A 17,990-nucleotide genomic window follows, 5' to 3' on the forward strand; every position below is an offset into this window, starting at 1 on the left:
CAACGCATTCCTGAAACAACACAGGAATGAAATTTGGTAACAGAAAATAGTACTGGATAAACTATTTGCGGTGAATCATTTATTTACATGAATTTAACCTCTTTTTGCTGCTTGTTTTTCATCCAAAGTTCACAATGTATGTGTGTTTAAGCAGTGCTTATTCATTAGTTTAAATCATTTCTGAGTTAATTTATGTAAATGCACTTGGTCTGTAGCTTTTTCATCGCATGAAATTGCATTTGAATTAAGTGCATTTGAAATGTGCAGTTCGAGGAGCCTTGATTGGATGCACAGGTCACACTGTATGCCCTCAACTTCTGATCAGGTAATAAAGATTACTCACTGCTTACTTTAGTGCAACCCCACTGAGGTCAGTGGGAATACATTAATGCTCATGGCTAGGTTGCTATTCCAGGCAGATCACAGTGGGACTGAAAAAACAGACGTCTTAGGAGACTATTACATCTCAATGGCCATCAGTGGTGATAGCAAACACAAAAGAATGCAGTAATGAGGCACAGAATGTGCTCTTTACTTTAATATAGTATTATTGAGGTTTTTGAACAGAACATTATTACCAAAGATAGCTCTCTATTCCTCTTGTTCCTTTACAGAGTACCTGATTGCCAGCTTCCAGTGAACCTTCACCCCAGCTCCTGGTAATCTTTACCAGCAGAACCTTCAGGGAAAAAGAGATGCAGCACAAACAGAGGCTGGAAGTTTTCTCCACTTTTGTGGTTCAAAACATTTCCATTCTCCTTGCCATGAGACCCTTCTGCCCTGGGATAGACTTTGAGGTCAGCATTTGGTCTTAGGCCAAAGAGACAAATCGACAAGGCCACTTTGGGTTCAAGTGCAGACAGCGATAACAACATAATTAATGGTGGTAATTCACAAAACAAGAAAGGACCTACCAATAAGATCCTCATCTTTGTCTGGTCTGAGCTTCATTTATTGGCCCTCATTCTATGCATTACCATACACAGGCTGTGGTTTAGCACCATCACTGCCTCACCTGAACTGGATGAAAAAGTTGGGTTTCATTTGCAATTTTTTTTTTAAAAAAAGAACACTTGCCTCATGATTTATAGACCCAAGAGCCACTTGCAAAAGGTTCTCCAAATTGAAACACACTCAAATATAGTAACAGGAAGAGAAATTACCGTACATGGCATCCACACAGAACCAGGATTGTTCAAACTACATTTCCTGTCCTCATCTCTGTTCTTCTCAGCTGTTGGACTAGGCAGTAGCTCCCACCAAGGGAGCTCTGGGTCAAAGGAGTAGAACTGAGAAGCTGGATCTCAGTCCACAATGGAAGCAGTTGGCAGTTGGTGCTAAATGATATGGGGGACTTAAATTGAACCAGTAGAACTTGGTGAGAACTCATAGGACAATGGTCAGGGAGCTGAAAAACATCTCCCCACAAAGAAACAGCAACTCCTGGGGTGTCAAGAGGTTGTCTAATAGGAATGGAACCATCTTAACATGATATCTCCAGTGCCCAACCCAGAAGGAAAGTACAGTATTGGAGGCAGTGAATTTCAATTGCTGGGAATCTTAAGTGGGGAGAGTGCCGTTGTTCCAGTCCTGCTTGCAGGCTTCTCATAGGCATCGTTGGAGAACAAGATTCTGGACTAGATGGGCCATTGGCCTGATCCAGCAGGGCTTCTCTTACTCTTATGCTGATGGCATTGAAAGCCTGAGGAATAAACATGGTCGTATTCCCTCCTCTCTTTCCAGACATACATGTATGTAATTCATCTTTATTGAGAACCATGAACTGTTCAAAGAGTTTTAAAACTGGATTAGCCAACACTCTCTTTGATGGATTCCCAGATTTAATTCTTGGAACAAGTTCCCAGCAGAGTGTTCCATTATTGCCATGTTGTAATCTTCCTCCATAACATGTGAAATTGGCCGTTGTCAGAAAAAAAAGTTAAGTAGTTCTTAAATTGTGATCTACCAGTGGACTCTGGTGCACGTTCAAGGGAACTCTCTGGAGGCTACCAGGGAAAGAAGGGAGAATGCTACCAAAATACAAGCAGCTTCTTGATATTTCCATTTCTTGCTGAATAAGCAAGCCACTTTAGATTCTGATTTATTACAACTGAAATGAAAAAAACCCCCCAACCTTTCTTTTCAGCAGACTGCCCACCTCACCCTGCCATTCTGATCTTTCTACTTCTATGGTCAAGTTGCACTCTTCCTGAAGGAGCAGGTTCACAATATGGCACAATATGCTGTCCCTGGAGGTTCAGGTAGCCTCTGTGTCTAGAAGTGTATTTTTCCAATTGCAATTGGTATGACAGTTATGATCTTTCCTGGGATGGGAAAGCGTGGCCATAGTTCATGCACTGCTTACTTCATGACTGGATTACTGCAATGTGCTGTATGCAGGCTTCCTTTGCACATGATCTGGAAGCTGCAGTAAGTGCACAATGCTGCAGCACATTTGCTGACAGCAGTGAGACCTTGTTAGCACATAACACCTGTGCTGAGGTTCCCAGCACATGAATGACAGTGGTCAAGCTATCGAAGCTCGAAGTTGGACAAAGGATTCCTGCATTGCAAGGGGTAGGACTAGATGACTCTTGTGGTCCATTCCAACTCTACAATTCTATAATTCTACGAAATTCAAGATGTGGATGTGAATCCTGCATCATGGGTTGGGCTTGAGGAAGACGAAATGCTACTCTAAGAAAACCTGCCGCAAGGGATACCAAAAGAATGAAGTGGTTATTCCCCTTGCACAGAATAGGATTTAAATTCAAGAAATGGCATGGTTCTTCTTCAGGAGTGGATTCAACTTAATAATATAGCCACTTGGCAGCTAATAGGAATTTAATTGGATTCACGTGTATGTCTACAACATAGCCTATGGCATCAAGCCAATACAAGAGTGTGTGTATTGATTTGATTATCCTGTATGTCCACACAGATTTAATATTTTCAGTTGTTTTTCCCTGATCAAATGAAGTGTTTTCCACTGATTAATTAATTTTAATTTGTTTTCACTTCAAGCACAAGATTTGTTTTTTATTGATAGTAAAGTATCCATACTTGTGATATGCTGCAATTAACTTGCTCTCCCTTGCCGTTAAAACCTAAAGTGCTCCAGCTTCAATAAAATAATTTATGCCCATTGACCCATTGACTTGAATCTTTCTTATTAAAATGTTGGTTTGACTTGGAAAACAAAAACAAAAAATGCTGTATTAGCTTCATATCCTAAGTTATATACCATTATTTGGTTTCTAATTAAGAAACCCCTTGCCATATGCTTGCTTTTGCTCCCTGCACAAAGCATTTTCAAGAAACATCAGCTCCTATAAAGATAAAAGAAAGTGAAGCTTCCCCAAATATATCCCCCAGAGTCTTACAGCTGTGAATAATTGGTTCCCACAACTATGAATAATTGGTTCCTACTTATGGAGAACCATTTTGCTCCATTGCACCCAAATGGAGATGTATTGCTTTGCAGCTCAGGACAATAGTCTGCAGCTAGTTTGGAAAATAGACTGTCCTTTCACTTCCCAGGAAAGCATATCAAGCTCTGACTGTATCATTAGTGCAGCCACAGCTGTATTTAGTGTAACAATTGAGTGTTATCAAAAATTGATCTGAGTGAACTTGGAACCCCTGCTATACATCAAGCTTAGTTGGGCCCACCAAACGTCTCACATCCAGTCTGGGTGTGTCTTATTAAATCAGGGCTGAGCCACAGCCACACTTTCCACTTGGAATTTTATCCAAGTAGCACAGAACCAACCAGGTAAAGGTTTATGTGGATCTAAACCAACTTTACTTGCCAGAGTCAAATGGGGTGGGGGTGGGGGTGGGGGTTCCTTAAGCCATTTCCCCCCAAGAGGGACTACAAATGAACAAGCCATTTGCCCCTTTTACAGACTAGTTCACAACTGCACTATACATTTTAAACAATCCCATTCCACTTTAAGAGCTATGGCTTCCCACAAGGAATTCTGAGAACTGTAGTTTGTTAGGGGAGCGGAGAGTTGTTGGGAGACCATCAACAAACTACAGCTTCCCAGGATTCTTTGCAGGAAGCCATAACTGAGACCTGGGAGACCAGGGTTCAATGTCCAATCAAGAGTGAAATTCACTGGGTGACCTTGGGCCAGGCGCTGTCTCTCAGCCTAACCTACCACACAGGCTTGTTATGAGGATATGATTTGGAGGGGAATAGCAATGTATGCCCCTGTAGGCTTCTTGGAAGAAAGGTGGTCTATAATAAATGTAATCAACAAAAATTGCCAGGGGGATCTGCCAGAGCAAACAAGAACAGAGGCACTGTAGGGACAACAAACCATCCGTTTCTGAGGTCCAGTCATTAGGACATCAGAGGCTGGAGAAAATACAATTTCCCAGATTTTGGGGGCATTACAGTTTCATCTAGGGTTTTAGCCTTGATCCCTACCCTGAAACTAGTTAGACACATAACTCCTCAGGCCAGCTCTGAAAATATTCCTTAGCTCTTGCCAGAGTTTTTTCCCTTTTTTCTTTAACAACCTAGTTTTTTCTCTTCTTTGAGCACTAGATGTTGTATCCAAGGTGAGAAAGCATCATGTTACACACAAGAGGAAAGGCTCCCAATAATTCCAGGCACACTTTTTTAACGTGCTCATTTGAAGTTGTTTCATGAACTCCATCGCTTAGAGGTCACACTGATGCCATTTCGGAATAATCTTCAGAGAAGCGCCTCTCTCTGAACAAAGCCCCCTCAGATGGCTCTGCTTCCCACCAAGTCCTGCTTGCGGTGGAATCCAGCTATGGCCTTGCTCTGTGGTAAGCCCACATTGCCATAGCAACCCAGTGTTGTTCCACACCTTCAGAACAGACTACCGTGGCTTGCAAAGCACACTGAGATGAATGAAGCCTGTTTGAAAGAAGGGAAGAGGAGAAGGGCAGGGTAAGACACAAGTCAGATTAATGGCTGGAATACAATCAAAAACAAAAGTTAAAATGAAAATGTTAATCATTTAAAAGAGAGCCTTGGTGGAATTGCTTGCTTTATGGCTTAGAATAAAAAATAGAAGCAGGGAAAGAAGTAGAAGTCTCTATAAGAATAATTTAGTGTCTGGTGTAATGAGCTTCCTTCTTCTTTGGTAGTTCACTGTGCTGCCTTATCACTTACCCAGTGATTGACTGAGTCCTCTCCTTGCTTGTTCCTGCTAAGCAGCAATTCACCATCTGGCAGTCATAATTTCTTTTTTATCCTATATTCTTTTGTAATTAGGAAATAAGTTACGTCCCACCCTGCTTGGGAAGGAAGAAACATGTCTGGCATATTATTTACAGATGACACTCTAAGGAGGTGGAGCCATTTTGATAATGAACATCTCCCTTGTTCTCTTAGAATGGCAATGGTGACCACCTGAGAGGTGACAGAACCCATCTGAGAGGTGCCGGAACTGAGTTTCTGCAAGTTCTAGCTGAAAAAAGCCCTGATTTGTGGGGAGTTTGAGCACTGTCCTGAGACACAATGACCCATACCCTAAAGAAACATATATTCCTATCTAGCTTCTAGGGAAAGTATTTAAATGTGATTTTTATTAACACCTAAGTTTTGATTACGGTAATTGTTACTGCTTTTTTTTGAAAAGGGTGCAGTGTGGTTTTAATCTGTGCTTTTATATGGCATTATATTTTGCTGTTATTCTCTTACCCACTGCCATGTGAGGGTGACATTCCATGAAGGGCAGTTTTGAAAGAGTTTAATAAATTAATTTATTTCTGCTTATTTAAAACAGTTATACGGGTCACCTTTAGGAGTGAAATTAACACAAAGGATATCTTCTCAAGTGGCCCCCAAAGTTACGAATTGCTGCTACTGCTACTTACTACAAGTATTTAACATTTAATAATAATAAAAAATGCATGCAGCTGAATAAAACATGGAAGCAGAAGAGGGCTATAACTCAGTGGCAGAGGACATCCTTTGCAGGCAACAGGCTTCAGTTTCAAATTCTGGCATCTCCAGGCATGGCATAAGAAGAACTCTGGAGAGCCACTGCCAGTCAGTTTAGGCAGGGCCAGCCAAAGGCATGCTGGCATCTGAGATGGACCCCAACATGGTGACCCCTTCCCCACGGGGTGAGGAAAGAACCACATCAGGAACAAGGGGGAAAGAAAGTTTGACATTGGGATCTGCTGTCCTAGTGGATCCTGCCACCTGATGCAGCTGCCTCACTTGGCCTCATGGGTGGGCCGGCCCTGAGTGTAGGCAACACTGTGTTAGATGGATCAAAGGTCTGACTCAGTCTAATACAGCTTCTTACATTCCTACTAATCATGGTCTCTGCTCCTTGTATGATTGTTACCAGAGGATTCTTCACACATTATGGGAGTTAAAAGCAATTTATTAAACATTACTTGTTTATTTATAAGATTTCTTACCTGCCCTTCACCATAATGTCCCAAGGTGGATTACAGTCATAAAATAGACAACTGGAAGAACCGATAAAGGTGTTAGCAATTATGAAACAAGTATAACACCATTCGAAATGGAACAGAACAGTATGAATTTTACCAAAAGAAGTGGGTCCCACAAAATAAAAGACATTAACTGTCAACAGGGCTGTCTTAAGCATATGCGGCGCCAGGGTGCAAAGATCCACCTGGCACGCCCCCCCCCAAGTTGCCCAATCCCAGGCGTGCAGGAGGGAGGAGCCGGCTGGCCGCCTCAGTGTCTTGCTGGCTCGGTCGCCTCCTAACTTGCAGCGCAGAGCTGCCCACAACAGAAGAGCCCACCGCAGCGCTCCAACCAATGGGCAGGCTCTTCCCCAGACTCAACTCTCAGCACTGGACTCTTGGCCTGGCGCCCTTGAGAGCCCGGTGCCCGGGTGCCCTGCACCCCTAGCACCTATGAGTAAGATGGCCCTGACTGTCAAAGGCCAGCATGTGGTGAAAACTGTACAAGGAAGGTGCAAGATGCAACTGTGTGGGTGGGGGGAGTTGCACAATTTAGCAGCTGCCACAGAGAAAGGCCTTTCCTGAGCCATTGTTCCCCACATTTGTGAGGGTGGCGGAATACTAAGAGAGCCCCTCTGCAGATCTTAGCACCCAAGAAAGCCAGTAGTGATGGAGATGATCTTTCAGACATGTGAATGTGGCAGAACCAACTAGTGGACTCTTGAAGCACATGCAGAACTCATGTTCTACCATATATTCCTCCCCATCTAGAAATACCGATTGATGCACCTTTCTTCTGTCACCTCTTTTACTGAAATTTGTCAGTGGCAGCAGCACCCATGCTATGGGATTCCCTTCCCAGAGACATCTATTTGGCTCCTTCACTTGCTATTTCACCAAGAATTAAAGATACTTTTTTCAGGTGGCCTTTTCTCCTGCCTAACAACTTTTTTGTGTACATATTTTGAAATCTTGGCAGATGGTTTTTAATTGGTTTTAACTGCTGCAATGTTGCTTTTTGCACACTTTGTATTGCCCCCCCCCCGTGTTTTCAGCATTTCTCACTTGTTCTACCATGAGGTTTTACAGTTTTATTCTTGTTCAATCATATGTTGTCTTGAATATACTGTTGAAAAATATATCAGTAGGTGAAATCAGTGTACTTGCACCCATGTTTGCTTCCCTTTTATTATAGACTTGTAATGTGGAGGTGGAAGAAAGGATTTGAAAAAGGAACAGAGATGAATGGGTTAACTACAGCATGGTTAACTGTGCTGACAGGTATGGCTAAAGCAAAGTAAAAAAAAAAGTGAGTGAAACTCAAGGAGGAAGATTTTAAAAGAGGTATCCTAAGGGATAAAGATGAGGAGGCCATTGTAGGCATAGAGAACAGTGGCAGAAGACAAAAATCAAAAGTAAAAGCAGGAAGCAAGGGAGGTGGTGGCTAATTAATTCCTAGGCTTATCTTGGGCCCTAAAAGAAGCCAAACTCAGAACACCAGAAGCTCTTCTCTGGATATGTCCTGAATTATAATGCTGTGATTTGTGGCGCATATGTAATGCGGCTGAGAATCCATTTATTTGGGGTATGAGCTCAAGAGACTCACATTGAAGTTAAATTTCAGAGGCAATTCTCAACAAGTTAAGAACAAAACTATAAGTGACTTATTGGTAAATATGAGTAAATATTAGGAATGTTGGAAAATTACTATGAGAACAGAAACAGGAGTGGAAATTGCTGGTGTTCCCTTGTTCGTCCCATCTCCGAAATGGAAATCAGTCCAGTGAATACAACTGGCGTTTGTTGCTGCTGTTGCTTCTAGTGTACAAATGATACACAACTAATTATGTTTGCCTCCATTTGCCTTGCATTGGCTTTGCATGGAAATGAATGGGGCGGAATCACATAATGACCCAAGGTATGACATCAGTGTAAATTATGAAATAGATTACGTAAATTACATTATTTCGTCACGGTGGAAAGCAAGATGAATAACATAGCTTCTGAAGTAAGGCCCCTAGTAAATGTAAATGCAAAAGTCTTAACTGTTAAAAGCATACTGTGCATTAGCCTTACATAAAGGAACAGCAACAAGGTCAGGATATCTGCCTGGAGATACTCAGACTATTTTAGAATCAGAAGTGGTCCAAGGTGAAGCAGGCTAGCTTTGAAGCTGCTTTAGCACTTGGGAGGACTTTGGTACCTGTTCCCCCCAATCACCACCACTGTTTATATATTTTTGCAACATCCCCCCAATTCTCCATAAATAGAAATTTCCAGGCAGAGAGGAAAGGAGAATCCTGAAGAGGAGTATGGTTCTTTGATGGACAACTCTGACGGAGAGAATTACTTCATTAAGACTGCCCTTTTGTTTCAAATCACAGTGCTTTGGGGAGGATGTAGAAAGACTTTGACTTCAGTACAGACTGAGCAGAAAACAAAGTAAGTTTTTTTTCAAATGCTTCAATTACACTTTTTAAAATTTATCACTCCCTAAACTCTGAATCTATCCTCCTGAAATTTTGCACAGAACCTACCTAAAGGTACCTCTGTATTATATGTCCCTACTCATGCAAATTCTGAGAGCACCCATGAAGAGCTACAATTCCCACGGTTCCTTGGGTAGAGCAATTGATAGTTAAAATACTTTGAGAAGTGTAGCTGTGTGAGGGGACTTGGAGCCTCCTAATAACTCTCAGCACCCTTAATAAACTACAGTTCCAATGATTCTTTTGTGATGCATGACTGTTAGAGGTAGAATAGTGCTTTGAAGGTTTGGTGTAGTTGTAGCCTAAGAGTGCAGAATAAAAAGGAGGAAATTTGTGACCCACCACATTGAGATGTGAGTTTGGTGGGAACAGAGGACAGGCCCTTGTCTGTAGGACTCCTGCCCTCCATCGCTGCTTACTTTTAGGACGGCAGTAAAAATGTTTGGCTCTGCATAGCTTTCAATAGTTTCATCGATGCTTTGATTTTGCTCCTCCTGGTTCTAAGATATTTTTCGGTCTGTCCTTCATCTGGCTTATTGTTTAAAAATGGCTTTCTTCTTCAAGTATTTCAACTATTTATGTTCAACTTTTCATTGGGGGAAAAACCCACCCAAGTAGTTTACAAGCAAATCAAAAGTAAACACTGTGTAGAAAACAATAAAACTGATAGTGCATCAAAATCCATACAATGGGATTCTATTCTTCAATACCTGCACAAGTTCAACACCTACTAAGGCACCCATCCCTCAATCAGGCTACACCTGCACACATTCATCCACTTAAACCCACCCACACCCATAAACACAATTTCCCTCACTCTTAACGGTTGCCTTTAACGTCTTCACTTTTACGCATTGCCTTGAGGGGCTTTGTTAAGACCAAGAGATGGTTTATAAATATTTTTTATAAACGAATAAATGCATTTAAAAAACTAAAGCAAGGATGACAAGAAATGTAATACATTTAAGAACACACACACACCCGTTTTATGCTACCATCTCTCAGAGAACAAAGCAACTCCCTAGAAATTCATGGCTTTTGTGACAGAAACTATAAGTAGGTGGCAGGGGAGGGGGAAAAAAGAATTCTAAAGAGGGAAATAGCTTTGTCTTGTCTCTTCAGTTACTGCAGAAAGAAACATTTCAGAGTCGGATCTCTGTTACACGTAGCTCACAGAACCAAAATTCCTGGATAGCTGAAATTTCCTACGTGACCTCTACATCCTGCCATGATCAATGTTAGCCTATCTCGGCATCTGATTATCCAAATGTTTTGGCTCTCCCTAGGGCCGTTTAGTTAAATGAGGCAGCACAGTATTTAAAAATGTACAACAGTGGAAGGAAATGCCAAACTGGTTAAAAAAAGCTAATAAACACCCACTCAACCATCCCACATCATCATCTTCTGCTACACTTCACCTCCAGTCATAACAGTGTGTTTTACGCTTACGCCTACAGCTCCCAGTTGGGGACACCAGCTGTAGCTTGCTTGCGCTCCTCTAAGCCACAAAGCAGAGAGGCCCCGGCACAGCCGCACAGAGCGCATTCTCCATAGCCCCGAGAACTACGACTGCCAATCTGTGCGGCATGCTGACAGAACGGGGTTCGTGCGCCGTGAAGAATAAATGAAATAATTACGAGGCACCCACAGCACGGGAGGATTCCCAACTGTTAAGTCACTGTACAAACGAGCTGTTTGGGGCTCACTTCTTTCCAGCAATCCTTCAGTGTGTGGGGCAGGGATTATGTTCTTGTTGAAATCTCTGCAGTACAGTAGCGACCCCATAAGGTGTGTGGTGTATGGAGGCTCTAGACCACCTGCCAAATCCGCAAGACCATCATATGCGATAATTTTGTCATGCATTCTGTTTTCTCTGACAGATATGTGCCATGTCTGAATTTCCCAGAGACATGCACTGACATAGTGTTATTGGTTTTGCATGTCCTATGCATCCTGACTTCCTGGAGTTTTTGAGTGCTTCTGGCTGCTTTGCCATGAAGAGCCCTCATCGCCAGTTGTAGACTTTCCTGTGCTAGCTACTGTTTGTTCTCTCTCTCACTCCCTCCCTCAGCACTTCAGTTGTTTATGTTTAAGAGCAGAGTGGTAATGTGAAGGCTCTCCTACTGCTGGTGTGCACTTTTGGTTTATTACAGTTTCTCGAATGATTGCTCTCCAAAGTGGAACTTTGTGGATGTTTCCAGAAACAAGGGCTTACCATATATAAATGTCACTGTTAGCAGAGCGGACCAAGGTGACAGATGGAATTGCTTTGCTTTGTGTGTGCTCCCTCTCGTCCACATCTGTTTGGGATATTCTCTGGATGTAAGATTTAAGTGGTAAGCTTACATATGGAACTGCATCATATGGCATGATTACTAGCTTTTTAATTTTTCTTAAATCTTGCTGCATTATGGCAGGTAATGTAAAAAAGCATGTGTGAGAGCAGGGCCACAAAGCATAAAAAGAAAGCAGAGACTGAAAGGCAAATGGCTAAACTGGGAGAGCCCCCCGAAATGTATTTTGCACAAGGCCCTACAACGAAGAATTGTAGCACCCTGCTTGTGGTTAACGCTTAGCTGGAATGAAATATTCAACGCAGCAATAGAGAAATTAAAATAGTAATTTATTTGTCAGACAAATAAATGAGAGGCTCAGTGGTATATGGTTACCAAGCTCTGGCCTGGCCTCCTGCCATTCTGGCCAGCACTTATATTTCCTTAATCCAGCCCCCTTGCTCCTCCTTTGGCTGCCTCTGTCCAATCAGCCTAGTTGAAATTCCTATTGGCTGTTTGCTAGAACCAATCACAAGAGATACACCCATTTCCTCGCCCTTTTATGGAACACAAAGAGCTATATATTGTTACATCTATAAATGACAAATAAGTAGTAATATATCTTACATATGTCTCAACAAGGAATCTTAATTACCAGCTCACCTCTTGCCCTCCTTGCCCTATTGCCTTCCAAAACAGATGGTTAATCTTAAATTTTTATCTTCAACAGATGTCAAGAATCTTGAGTTCACATCAACATTGAAAGATCTCCTTCATTTGATGGTTTCTAAACAAAAAGGCCTGACAACTATATATCAGGAGTGCTCGATGGCGTCTCCTGTCTGGCAGGAGGCTGGGCTCATTTGCCCCTCTGGTCTCCTATTGCAATATGACTCTATGAAATAAGAATCTAGCATTTCTTAAATCCTTTGCATAATTACATTTAAGCCAATATATTTAAGCTAATATATTTCATACATTATCATAGGTAGCCTTTTTAAAGGAATAAGGCCTTTGTAAAGTAAAAAAGGAACTCAGTAAAAAAACAGCTTCAAAAGAAGCCTCTTCAGTTTACACCCCTCCTTTCACAGCCAGCTAGATGCTTCTCCATTGCTCCTGGCATTAGGAAAATACGGCTCAAGTTTTAATGGGAGGCCCATGGTGTTATTTTACCCATTCCTAATTGTGTTTATCTCTGCTTTTTTTATCTTCTGTAACATGTAGGATCAGTGTCCTCGCTCTCAGCCTGTAATTTCCTTTTTTTTACGACTTTGAGAATTGTTTTCTGCTATAAATCAGGGGGCCCCTTGTTCAGGAGGAAAACATTGCCAAGGTTCTTTCTAAGCAGCTGGTCTTCTGCCTGGCATGAAACATTTGAAAATCTTTAAGCTTATTTTAAAATGCAAGCCCTGATTAAACATATAGAAGCTTTGATAAAAATGCAGGCTTATGATTAGATGCCTCAGAATGGCTGCCATTGCTGCATCGGGTGTTAATGGATCATTCAGGCACTCCTGTTGTAAGCCACATCTGAACCAGAAATTTAAAGCACTATTATACCACTTCAACAGTCATGGCTCCCTCCAATGAATCTTGGGAACTGTAGTTTAGTAAGGGTGTTGAGATTTGTTAGGAGGCCCCTATTCCCCTCACAAAGCTGGGTTTCCTGTGAAAAGAGAGTTACTATTGAACCAGTGAGAGCTATATAGTGCGGATGTGGCCTTAGAAAGGAAGAGAAAGTATTTTCTCTCAGACAAGGCTGCTTGTTGTCCGGGGCCTTACTCTGAAGCACCTTAAACTTAGGTGATGGAGCGACGGTTGAAGCTGGTTGGAGCAGTGAGGAACAGCAGCTTGCACACAGCACTTGCACACAACACCACTCGAGAAAGCACACACACAGACATAGAGGTTGGGTTCTTGCATTGATAATTGTCATACTGTGTCACATAGGTGCCAACTCCCTGGGTAAGCACCCACAAAATTCCCCATGAAGAGGCTGGGCACCCACAAATTTCAGTGCCAGAGACACGGCCCTAGGCACCCATGGTTGCGGGGAAAAGTTGGCACTCCTGCTGTGTCATTTTGTAATGGGTGGAGGTAAATACTTCCAGAGCTACTGTTTGGCCTAGAAGGGGATCTGCTAGTTATAGCCCTCCACAACTTCCCTCCTGAGGAAATAACAGCTTTGGGGAGGGGAGGGGTGTCGGAAAAACAGTTTGAAGAGAAAAGTCAATCCCACTTCCCTGTGCTGTAGTCTCAAACTGGATAGGGAGCTCCTGGAATCCACCCCCCCCAAAAAAAAATTAAATGAATCCAAATGTGATCATGCATTTCACATGTTGCCCTTAAAGTAAATCATCTCAGATGTAGGAGTGAAGTGTGCCTCTGGGAAAGAAGTGTGCTTCACCCAACACTATCTCTGAACAAGGAAGACAGAAAGCTGTTAGCTAGAGTAACTGGAACGCTACTCTTTAATGTGGACAAATGCTCTTTTGCCTTTAATGGCTCCCTGGCCCAGGACTATAGCCTTTTCTGTCCATTGATAAGTGCAACCAGTGTGACGTCCAACCTGGACTGGCAGGAGAGAGAAGCCATGCCATGAAGCTCTGTAAGCAACCTTGGAGCAGAAACCACTTCATTTCCTAGCAGAGCATTCCCAAGTAAAGGAAGCTGGTCAAGTTTACACCAGTTTAAGTTGCAGTGATGTAAATTACCCTATTCCAAACTCCATTTGGGAGCAGTGTACTGCTTGCTGAGGAAACCTGAGCCTGGCAGGAGGAAAGCAAGGCTCTGAAACAGAATTTGACTTACACCACCCTTTTTTACTAGCATAAATTCCCCCCGAGTTACCAGGTCATGTGCCTGAACTGAAATTGGTTTGGAATCGGTGTAAGTCTCCCACCTCCTGCATGCCCAGCTTTTGGACTTAAGTGAAAGTTCTTCTGGGTGAGCCAGCATAACCCAGTTGAGATAGCTACACTGGTCTAGCCCCAGCTGAACCAAGACAGCCCAAGATCTGCCTATTCCAAGCTCTCTCACCCCAGTGATTCTTTGGTTTGAATTGTGCTGTAACCTACTTCAAAAAAATACTGTTAAGATAACAGCATAATTTCCACATGTACCACCCAAGAACCTTGGATACAAATATGATAGATAAATAAAACATACACCTCCTTGTATTTATTCCATCAAATAACTAGTAGAAGAGAGTCTTTCCCACTTGGAACGATACAAAAAAAATGCCCATGTGCAAAAATTGTGCATTTTCTTTTTCCTGCTTCTGCGTCCTGTTTCCAGATTAATCTTATGCAGAGTTAATTGAAATTAGCGGGCTTAGGTGCACCTAATTCTCCATAGGATGGCAGCCTTAATAGGGTATTTATGAGCATCAGTTCATCTGCACTTTCTGAAAGAGCAAATGAAAGAGTTATTTCTACATATAAATGTGTGCATATCATTTTTTTAATCTATGAAAGGACAAGTAGCATATCATAAGAAGCAGGTCATCTGCTTGATACAGTGACCAAATATGAATATGCAGAGACATAGAGGGAATTTATTACAGAGTTAAAATGAGAAAGTGTCAAAATAAAGAAAGGAAAGAAATCCATATTTTGAATCTGAGAACATTTGAGTTCTGACTGGGTTTGTTTTAGGGTGTGTGTGTTTTAACCATTGTGTGTAACACACGCACACACACCATAGCTGTCAACTTTTCCCTTTTCTTGTGAGGAATCCTATTCGGAATAAGGGAATTTCCCTTAAAAAAAGGGAAAAGTTGACAGCTATGACACACACCCCAGTCAACTTTTGAAAAATCAAATGCATAAATTTTGAATTCTGCAATCTGATATGTTACTCTGACATGCTCTTCCTTGCCTCTTTGTACTGTAACAGGTAGCAGCCTATAGGACACCAGCCATTTTCCAGCAACTGAAGCAATGAGTAACGGATTCATAGGACTGATCAAATCATAATAACCCCATTACAGTTAAGAATCCAAGCGCCCTGCCGGATGAGACCAAAAGACTATCTAGTTCAGCATCCTATTTCCCATAGTGGCCTCTGAAAGAGCCAAGCAAGATAGGAAGGCAATAGCCCTTCTGCTGCTCTCATTTTCCAGCAGATGGCATTGAGAGGTATGTGGCCCCTGATCCTGGCCATTGAGAGGTATATCCTGGGGAGAGATGGTGTGATTGGCATATAGCCTGGGGAGAGTCTCAAAGGCCAGTCAAAGAGACCTGGAGGTCAATAGAGCCCCCCAGGTCTCTGAGGTTCCTCACCCCTGAACGATGTGGTGTATGAAGAAGTACTTCCTTCTCTCTGTCCTGAACCTCCCATCAATCATCTTTATTGGATGAGCTCAGCTTCCAGTACTATGAGAGAGGGAGAAAAACCTCTCTGGAGGAAATGAAATAGGTGCAATTGCACCATTAAGGGATATTTTCAAGCTGATGTCAAGTTGTAGACTAGCACAACTTTGGCAAAGTGTTATTCGAATTAGATTTGCATGATTTGGTATATTTATATTTTAAAATTAGTATTATATTACTTCATAGAAACAGTATATTGAACCATTTAGGTATACACAATCATTTATTTATATAAATAATAGTAATAATTGATAATAATTTATTATTTATACCCCACCCATCTGGCTGGGTTTCCCATATAAATGCCGGTCCCATATCTGTTTCTACAGGCCCAGCAGGTGCTGTAACTCCCTAACGGTGAAAAACTCTGGAAACTCTGTGACATCTCTAGTTGTTTTATTTCAAACGTTTATGAGCAATTTTGTCAATAAAAATAATATACCAAGTGACATACCCAAAATAACAAATAAAGGTAGCAGGAACAAGAAATAATTACCACCTCATAAAATGTCATAAAATTTAAAAGCAGAAGTAAAACACATTTTAAAATAATAAAATACAATTAAATAGCGCTAAGACAATAAAATTAAAGAACTATTAAGAGCCATTTAAAGCATCAGTGAGCAAATCCATTTTATGAAAGTCTATGGAATGCTGAATGAGTTGGTGTCTCCCAGAACACTCTTCAAAGAGTGACAAGGTCTTCTCTTTGGTCACCACCTGCCTGGTTTCACCCGGCAAAGGAAACCTGAAGGATCTCTGGTGCAGATCTTAAACTCCAAGCAAGTTCATACAGGAGAATGCTGTGTTCCAAGGTCTGCAAATCTTAACAGGATCTGGACTCACACTACACTTAGTAGAGCTATAGGTTTATTTCAGAGTTTCTTCCTTGCATAGGAGTGCTCTTTTAAGTTTTTCTGTACAGTCATATTTATACAGTCTAACACTTTCTCCCAAAACTTAGTGAGAATTGGACACTGTAAGAATGTATGTTTCGAAGAGGCATTATCCTTATTACTTCTCCAACAATGAGCTGCGTTAGACAGTCCTTCTCTATACAAATTCAAAGGAGTTGTCCAATAGATTCCAAATATTATTTTCTGTTGTGTAAGTCTTAGTTTGAGATCCACTGATACCTTTGCTACAGAAGCTAAGAGACTGTTCCACTGTCTAGGTAGTAGAGAACATCCAATTCTTTATTCCAATAGTTTCTTAAAGTCTGCATATCAAACTTACTAATTAATAGCAAATAGCAAATGATTGCTTTTTTTTCTTTCAAAAGATTTGACCAATGGTTCTAATATCTCCTGTGTCACAGAAGATGAGAATGTAGGAAAAGCATGGAAGCCAAATTTGATTAATAAAATACCTGGCCTCTAGTGGGTGGGGCTTTTATGCTGTACTCTAGAATTGGCCCCTCCCTTCAGGTTGTCAGTTAAAAAAGGATAACTGTCACTTACCTCAAGATGTTTCATTTCTCTTAGTATGTTACTATGTTACATTTTTCTACTATTAAAGCTTTGTTTCGTGTGTGTGTGTGTGTGTGTGTGTGTGTGTGTGTACTGTTTACTTCACAGGATGAAAAGACAAACTCTGCCAAAGAAGGAGAAGGTGGAATATCTTACACTGGATCAGTGAGGAGATATTTCCCTGACAGGAGGACTGATTTTTATTAACCCCATCCCACAAGAGAGAAAGCTGCTGGTCCAAACACTGTTGTTACAAGATGTTGTAGCTGCAGTTATTGTCATTGGGATGCATCTGATCATGATATTTATTTCTTAAAACACTGTACATATAAAATTAATCTTCCTCCTCTATCAGTTGATCCAAAGTCAATATGCCCACTTCCACCTAATTTTTCCATATTACCATCTTTTCCCACAGTTTTTTAAATTGGGTTTCTCCACGAAGTTAATTTAGTGTGGGGAAATGGATCAAATTTGTTTTTATTAGGCATTATATTCCATATCTTTCTAATGGACTTGTTTCAAGAGTCTCCCAAATTCTCCAATATTTTGATCCTAATCTTTGGTCCAACCAACCAAAGGTGTTGTATGTGTATATTCTAAAGTTGCCCAAGTTGGATAGTTAGCATCAGATATAGGTTTCCAATATTTTATACTTGACAATAAGTAAACATGATGGTAGGGCTCAAAATTTGGAATACCAAATTCATCTTCATTAATTTGTAGTTGCATTTTTTAAGCAGGGTATTTTTGGAGTCATTGAACCCCAAAGAAATTTCCTGAACAATTTTTTTTAAAAAAGTATGCTCTTAAAAATATTTTAAAAATAATTATAATGACAATATTATAAAATAATTAGAAGAATAAAACCCAGCAGCCAAGTTTATTCATTATAAGTTAGGAGGAATAATAATATCAAAAAGCCCTCTGACTAGACAGCATCTCAGTACTATA

At 41.2% G+C, this 17,990-nt stretch overlaps 1 long non-coding RNA gene across 1 annotated transcript; it reads left to right on the forward strand.

Annotated features, from left to right (window-relative positions):
* Window positions 1–4,774: 4,774 nt before the first annotated feature.
* On the forward strand, window positions 4,775–17,817 carry LOC309335865. Its single transcript, XR_014153781.1, has 5 exons — window positions 4,775–4,930; window positions 8,817–8,874; window positions 11,075–11,257; window positions 15,092–15,333; window positions 17,145–17,817. It is a non-coding gene; the product is annotated as an uncharacterized lncRNA (long non-coding RNA).
* The last annotated feature ends 173 nt before the right edge of the window (window positions 17,818–17,990 follow it).

Source organism: Podarcis erhardii (genome assembly GCF_964252035.2).
Source record: "Podarcis erhardii genome assembly, chromosome: 2".
In the NCBI taxonomy this organism is placed as follows: domain Eukaryota; kingdom Metazoa; phylum Chordata; class Lepidosauria; order Squamata; family Lacertidae; genus Podarcis; species Podarcis erhardii.